An 8,390-nucleotide genomic window follows, 5' to 3' on the forward strand; every position below is an offset into this window, starting at 1 on the left:
TAGAAATGCTATGAGTTTTATTTCTTAAAAAAGTTCGGTAGATAAATAAGTATAAGAAGAACAGTTAAAAACAAAAAAATAGAACAAAGCTGAAGATAAGGTTAAAGCACTAAATTTTTTTTGTTTGTTTTAGTAATAATTGTTTTTTTTAATTAATATTATATTTATCATTTATCATGTTTGTTTTACGATCAAAATTAACCGCCGCCTATTATGCATAAAATAAAACTAACTAATAAAGGGTTATTCATTCGTTTGCGAGCTTTCCCTCATATACGCCCCAAGAGCTAGAAATTAAGGTTTGCTCCGAAAAAATTCAGTTATTATCAGCTAAACCAAACACTGAGACTCAAACCCATTTTCTTTCAAAATTCAAATCTTTTTTCATTTTCGAATATTAGGGTTGGGGTTAGGGTTAGGGTTAGGGTTAGGGTTAATCGCAGTTCTGTTGAAGAAGAAGATGCAGATAAAAGAGATATGGAATTGTGTTCGTTTCAATTGCCCTTGAACATTCCGATACTGTTACGCCGCTACTTTCACAACGCTAATTTCACCATGCAATTTCAATCCTCTGACATGTCTTCCATCGGATGCCGTTTCCGATTCCGTTTCCGTTCGGCATTCGATCCTTATTCAGTTGCTTCCGAAGCTTTTTCTGAACACAGCCTTCTTCCTTCTCTTCGACTTCTCACCCTTTAGTAACCTGAATAATCGTTCGATTCCTCTCTGATTTTTTTGAGGGGGATTTTCTTGTGTTTTGGCGTTGTTATGGATTCTGAAACTGTTGATGTTGGTGTTGTGGAGAAAGATCCTACTTTGCGTTACGCACGGGTATGTTAATGTTATTGCTGATTAATTGATTTTGAATTTTTGTTTATTATATTCATGTTAATGTTAATGTTAATGTTTTGTTTATGATTGATTGATTGATTTCGGTTTATATACAGTATGATGAAAAGTTAGGGAAAGGAGCGTTTAAGACTGTGTATGATTTCCTCTTTATCAACTTTGGTTATTATTAGTGTTGGATTTTATTTATTTTATTTGTTTGTTTATTTATTTAGTTATTTTGTTGATTCGTAATGTTATTTTAGGTATAAAGCTTTTGATGAAGTAGATGGAATAGAAGTTGCTTGGAACCGAATTACTATAGAGGATGTTATGCAATTACCTGAAAATTTGGAAAAGTTGTATTCTGAGGTTCACCTTCTTAAGTCACTGAAACATGAAAATATTATTAAGTTGTATAGCTCTTGGGTGGATGAAAAGACCAGGACTATTAACATGATAACTGAATTGTTCACCTCTGGGAGTTTGAGGCAGTAAGATTTGTTGAATTGTGTTTTTGCTTTGTGATTTCTAGTTTTGTTTTTAGTGATTGGTTGTTTTTATATTGCTATTGCTTTGTATTGTAGGTATCGGCGAAAACATAAGAATGTGGATATGAAAGCTATCAAGAACTGGGCGAGGCAGATTCTTCGTGGCTTGTGCTTTCTGCACAGTCACAATCCTCCTGTTATTCACAGGGATCTTAAATGCGATAACATTTTTGTTAACGGGAACAATGGGCAAGTTAAGATTGGAGATCTCGGTCTGGCGATTATCATGCAGCAGCCTACTGCCCGGAGTGTTATTGGTATTATATTTGAGCTTATCTGAAACTTTCCACTTGATTAAAGCTTGTAATTGAATAATTGTTTTTTGATCGTGCTGGGAACAGGTACTCCAGAATTCATGGCTCCGGAGCTTTATGAGGAAGAATACAATGAACTTGTTGACATATATTCCTTTGGCATGTGTATCTTGGAAATGATCACCTGTGAGTACCCGTATAGTGAATGCAAAAATCCGGCGCAGATATATAAGAAAGTTACCTCTGTAAGTTTTTGCAGAATTGGAGTTCATTTAATTTTCCACGTTGTTTATGTTTTCTTTCTTTATAAAAATACTCATGCTGGTTTTATGTTATTCTTAGCTTGTGCTCATGTGTTTTGATTCAGGGTATAAAGCCTGCTGCTCTTGCTAAAGTGAATGATCCTGAAGTGAAGCAATTTATAGAAAAGTGTTTAGTTCCAGCATCTATGAGATTGCCTGCATCTGAATTGCTGAAAGACCCATTCCTCGCAACTGGAAACACAAAGATCTCTCATGATACCCCGCCGCTGCTTAAGCCCCCCATCAAATCAATGAATCCACCAGCATGTGAGCCCCATCCCATGGAGATAGATTCAAACCTCGGGCATACATCACCTGGCTCCTCTGTGGAAAGGATTAAAGAAACTTCTCAAGTTTCAATTCTTGATCTCCTGAGGAAGACAGAGAACAATGAGTTTAGGTTAAGAGGGGAGAAGAATGCCGATCTTACAATTTCACTTACACTGCGAATTGCCGATTCTCATGGTGAGTATGTTCATGTTTTTTTAAAAATCTACTCTATGCTAAATGTTATTACTATGTTTCTGTAGGTGGAGCTAGGAATATCCATTTTCCATTCTATATTGATTCCGACACCACAATTTCAATTGCCGAGGAAATGGTGGAACATCTGGAACTCAAGGCTGAAGATGTAGCTGTCATTGCTGAGCTTATAAACAACATGATTTTTGAGCTTGTGCCTGACTGGAAACCCTTATGTGAGAACCTCTCATCTGGAACAGATGATTTGTACATGCCTTCGGAAACTCAGAATGGTGAACAGTTAAACTGCCATTGGACATTGGGATCAGATAGTTTTGATTTGAAGGCAATGTATGAGGATTTAGGTCAGTCACACCTTGATGGGGAAGATCAGGACAAGCAAGAATCTGTTTCATCAGATATTTCAGCCGAGTATGGTGTTGCAATTGCCACTGATTCTGAAGGTGTAGAGCCTGATTGTTTTATTCTTCATGAATGTTGTAAGGGATCCAATGGCTTAAATTCCAATTCAGATGTCAGGATTTATGGTCAAGAAGATGGAAACAATAATCTATCAGAGAACTCAGTCTCAAGTTACATGTCTAGCAAATGTTCTCTTGACAATGATCATTTAAATGAGCTACAGTTGGAGCTTGAAGCAATAGAAACCCAGTATCGGCAATGTTTTCGTGAACTTGTGAAGATGAGGGAGGAAGCCATAGAAAATGCCAAAAAGAGATGGATTTCAAAGAAGAATACAACAGTTATATGATGCAGTAGGGTGATTTTCTGATATTCTAGGATGATTTTATTTTTTGTTTTTTTTGGTTGATATTTTTTAAATTTCTCAATCCGTCCGCCTATATTTTCAAATCTGTCAAAAATGCATTACCGGAAACTTCCGGAAAACTTAGGGGGGCGGATTGAGCAATTATCTGGTATTTTTGTTATTGATTTACATTAATTGATTTCTGGCTGCTTTTTATCAACTGCTTTGAAATTCTCTTGATGGATTGGTTTTTGGTTGCAACTGGCCCTGTGGTTTTGACATTACTTTGTATGAATGATGATGATGAATCTATAGTTTGCCATATTTAGGTGTGAATTTACCATCTCAATTTTAGGTCAAATGGCTTTTTTAATCTGTATGACCTTAATCATCGTTGTCCAATCCTAAAACTTGGAGAATCACTTCTGCAAAAAAAAAAGAAAACTGTTGCAGATGGCCTAGCAAAGCATGTTTCATTTTAGATATTGGTAGTAGAATGTTTGATTGTGTTCTGTCTTACGTTTGATGGTTCCTCCGAATTTGGTGATTACTTTCTTTAGGCTGTTTTACCCCTTACCAAGAAAATTAAAAAATCTAGCATAAATAGGTTATTCTTTTTCACGTCTTTAACACCACATTCACTATCTTTTATTTGTTGGAATTCATATGGATGCCACAAAAGTATCTGGTTCTCATAATTTTGTGGAACTCAAGTGTATGTGGATCTCATAAACTGTGGAATCTAGTAAATAGAAGAGAATATATTGAATTGTGTATTAGGGGGTGTATATTTGGCATTTCTCATAGAAGTATACACGTCAATTATATTTTGGATCTATCTGATTCATAATATGTAGTATTTAGAATATGCTATCATCTATGAACGCTATTTTCAGAATCTGCTGAAAATAAAAAATAAGAAAATGAAGGTACAACAAATTTTGAGTTTCACAAAAAAAATTGATGTTTATCCTCATACATATATTTCTCCATACATATATCATATATGTATTTCTCCATATTACTAGAATCTAGATTTTTTATTGGTTATTAATTTTGATTGAGTTAAAAACTCTATGGCACTCCATTCGTTCCACAATGATTTACAATTTTAAATAAATTACATAAATTAAAAAATAATAATAAATAAAATAGAAAATGATATTTTTACTAAAGTACTTTTATCATGTATCGGAATCAAGTAAGCAATATTAATTAGAAGATAAAATTGAAAAAGATGCAATAAAAATTAAAATAGTTCATTTATTTTGTCACACTCCTTTATTCAAAATGAGTCTCTCATTGTGACACAGATGAGAGTATGAAATATGATGTAAATTGTAACATCTCAGCATTCAATTAGAATAAGTTTTATTGTCTATTAAACTAAAATTCTACTTACTACTAAAAAGAAGGCTCAATAGAACATTGGATAAACATATATTATCGACTTTTGCAGCAAAACTGAAGATATTTAGACATAAATTTTTAATTTTTTTATATCAAAATTTCAAAAAATTATTTAATTTTTAAACTATTTCAAATAATTTTTTATAAAAATTACTTTTGAAATATAATTTTTTGAAAAAATTATGATTTCGTCTATCTTTTGATTTTAACAAATGTATGTTTATATTATACGATTTTAAAATTAATCTTTCAATCTACAAAAATTGAATATAATTTTTTTTATAATATTTAAAAAGTAATTTTGTAAAATTCATTTTTAAAAATATAAAAAATAGATTATTTTTTTTTTAAATTGAAACAAACATGACCTTACTACATAACTCATTCTCTTTACGCAATGAAATTATAAGAAACTACATGTAATTTTATTATTTTAAAAATAAACATTATTATTGGCACAAAATGAAAAATCAACCACTCAAATACATATGAATTGTGTTAGTTTATATCGTCTAATTGTGGGTGAAATACGTTGATATATTAAATTTAACTTAATTTTAGTAAATTTTTATTTCATATAAAACATTCCCTAAAACATGAGGGATTTATTGAAGGATCCTTATTTGTGAAAACATCCTTTAAGTAGTATTTTACCTTTAAATAATATTTTAAGTCAAATCAAATTATCAAAAAGATCTTTTTATAGTATATTTTTGTAAATTTGAGGGTATGTTTTGGTTTTTGATAAAGATTGATGTTTAAATTTATTTGTGTGGTTTGCTCTCAGCTGATCATCCACACATATACTTTAAGTTTTCCTTTGAATTTCAACAACATATGTTGTTTCTTTGTTGAACTAAATTATTATTTTATAAAGATCGCTTCGATATATTTTTTCACAGAAAACAGTTCAACTAACAAATCATAACTGATTGTGCGCACTTCTTGAGATTCTCACACAATATCATCAAGAGAAATTGTTAAGAGAGACTATAGCCTCTCCAATATTAGCATGTTTATCTTTTTTTCCCCCCTAGAGTTAATACTTGAGGGAATTCAACTTAAGTTATTATACCACATTTAATTTTTTTAGAAGTCTTTAGAGATGGAGATATATGGCGCTACTGGTGAGAAATAATAATACGAGCGAAGGTAGCATAGATGACAAAGACATCACCTTGAAGATTATTTGAAACAACATGAGAAATAACAAACAAAAAAAACCCTAAATAATAAGCACTAAGATAAGACTTTTGTTATTATATTTCTGCCAATTTACAAGTAAACTCATCATTCAAGTCTATATGAATCATGAGGAGATCAAGCTAATAACTCGAAAAGACATTGAGTTCCTCTATTAGTTTAATGGTTTCTTGAGCTTTTAGAAGACATATACAAAATGAGAGTGTCGAATATAGGACTCTATTGAAATATTCCTTAAAATCTTAAGTGATGAAGAGAAGAAAAATATATTTTTTTTGGCACTATTGACTTTCGTTAAAAAAGTCAACGTTCGAACAATTATCAATATTGAATTTGTCAATTATTGACTTGGTCAAAATTCAACCGTTGAATCGATAAATGGACAACAGGATAACTAATAAATGATTTGGTTGGCCCGTGAGTGACTTGGACAATTCGCAAGTACCAAACTTAGTCATTTTGTTTTGTGAATTAGTTCATTAATGTTAGAATATTACAAATATTTTTTATAATAATTTAGCGATACTCTAACATATTTAGAGATACTCTAAAATAATCTAGATTAACATAAATTATATTATAAGATATTTATAATCTTTTTTTATTCTAACAATTAATGAGTTATATTTTAGGTACGTTAAGGATCTGTTGGATTTCAACAGTTATAAATATGTGTCTCTACGGCTCTTTGAGAAACAACCTTCAAAACATATTATGAAAGATAGACAGGTAGAAAATGTGGAAATTCTAGAGAAACTTAGAGAGGAAAGCGTAAAAATTATTATGATTGTATTCTTGGAATTTGGGGAACCTTTGGAGATATATATGGAGATTGAGAAACACTTCTAAACACTTTGAACTTGTGTGATTCATTTGTAATCTTTTGTAAGAATTTTTGGAAGTAAAATGAATTAGAGAGCGAATCTCTCCTTCATAGTAGATTGTTTGATTGAACTGGGTAAACAAGTTATTGTTTTTCTTATCATTTTCTTCTTCTAACTTGTTATAGATTTGCTTTCACTTTTGGAAGATTATTGTGTTACTTTAGGCCTTTTTTTGGTTTCCATTGTTCTTTATCCCCGCACATCTAATTTTTTGGTTTGTTTGAATTTTGAACAATTCTCCTAAAGTGCTTGAATTATTTTATGAATTTTTCACAACAGTGGCGTCAATCATGGGGAAAAGGGTATTGCTTAGACATGAGCTTCGTGAATAAACGGGAGATCAAGAATTTTGGCGGAGACAATGGTTTTGGGATGTTAAAACTGAAGATGCAAATAATTTTAACTCAAGAGAAATGTATTGAAGTATTGACGGGGAGACATCAGTGCTTGCACACCTAACACAAGCAAAGAAGACTGAGATGATGTATAAGACCATGAGTGTCATTATCTTTTTCCTTAAACATAAAGTTCAAAGGGAATTCACCATGGAGAAGATACCGACTTCAATATGGATAGAACTTGAATCATTGTACACAACTAAGTATTTGGCTCACAAGTTGTGTGTGAAACAACAACTCTAGTTATTTAAAATGGTAGAGAATAAATTCATAGTATAAAAGTTGATAGAATTTCACAAGATTATTGATGATCTTAAGAATATTGAGGTGGACAAGTATTCGGGAAAGAAAGTTGATATGAAAGAGATGCAATGTTACAACTGTCAAGAATTTGATCATTATGCTCGAGGTTGTCGAAGAAAGAAGGAATCAAGAGTAAAAGATAACGATGAAGTACAATATGCACATACTGGAGGAAGTAACTATGATGATATACTACTCATGGAAAATACTCAATAGAATAATGAACAAACCAATATGAGGTACCTAAATTCAAGATGCAGTAACCACATGACTAGCAATAAGAACTAGTTCACCGAGTTAGATAATCGGTTAAGAAAGTGATCAGGTTTGCAGATGACAGACATGTCACTTCAAATGGAAAAGGAAATATAGATGTGGTGAGAAAATATGGTAAGAGGACCAATATCACTTACGTATTGTATGTACCTTCGATGACAAGTAATTTGCTAAGCATATGTCAATTACTTGCCAAAGAGTATTGTTAGACGATAATACCGATCTAGAAGGGGGGTTGAATAGATCAATTTTAAACTTTAGCGCTTTTTTTAAAATGTTTTCAACGGTTACGGAAGCACCCTAGATTGTAATCGTCTAAATGATCCGTTAATGGAAAGATCAGATATGCGTGAAACCGAATGGAATTACTTAAGATAGAGATTATCAACCCCTATCTAAATCAACCGATTAACCACTATGATCCTTGATATCGTTACCTCTAATAATGCTTAACACAATAAGAGATCAAGTAAAATATTACTAAGTTTGTGTGAGATTAATTTTATCGAACACTTGGTGTGCACTCCACACTAAGTTTCAATTTCACTCAAATTGAATGTGCATAATTTTACTCAGTTGCAATCAAAGTGATTGCAACAATTTATCGAACAATTACTATGCACACCAATCAAGCGATATTGATTTTACGATTAATTTCACACAAAACGTAATTAATGCATAATTTAAAGAGTTAAGAGATAGAGAGAACAAGACCGGATTTGTTGAGGTAGTTCCCCTATCGTCCTCGTT

General features: G+C 31.8%; 1 pseudogene; it reads left to right on the forward strand.

Annotated features, from left to right (window-relative positions):
• Window positions 1-206: 206 nt before the first annotated feature.
• On the forward strand, window positions 207-3,502 carry LOC127083412 (serine/threonine-protein kinase WNK8-like; annotated as a pseudogene).
• The last annotated feature ends 4,888 nt before the right edge of the window (window positions 3,503-8,390 follow it).

This window comes from Lathyrus oleraceus, chromosome 5, assembly GCF_024323335.1.
Source record: "Lathyrus oleraceus cultivar Zhongwan6 chromosome 5, CAAS_Psat_ZW6_1.0, whole genome shotgun sequence".
NCBI lineage: Eukaryota > Viridiplantae > Streptophyta > Magnoliopsida > Fabales > Fabaceae > Lathyrus > Lathyrus oleraceus.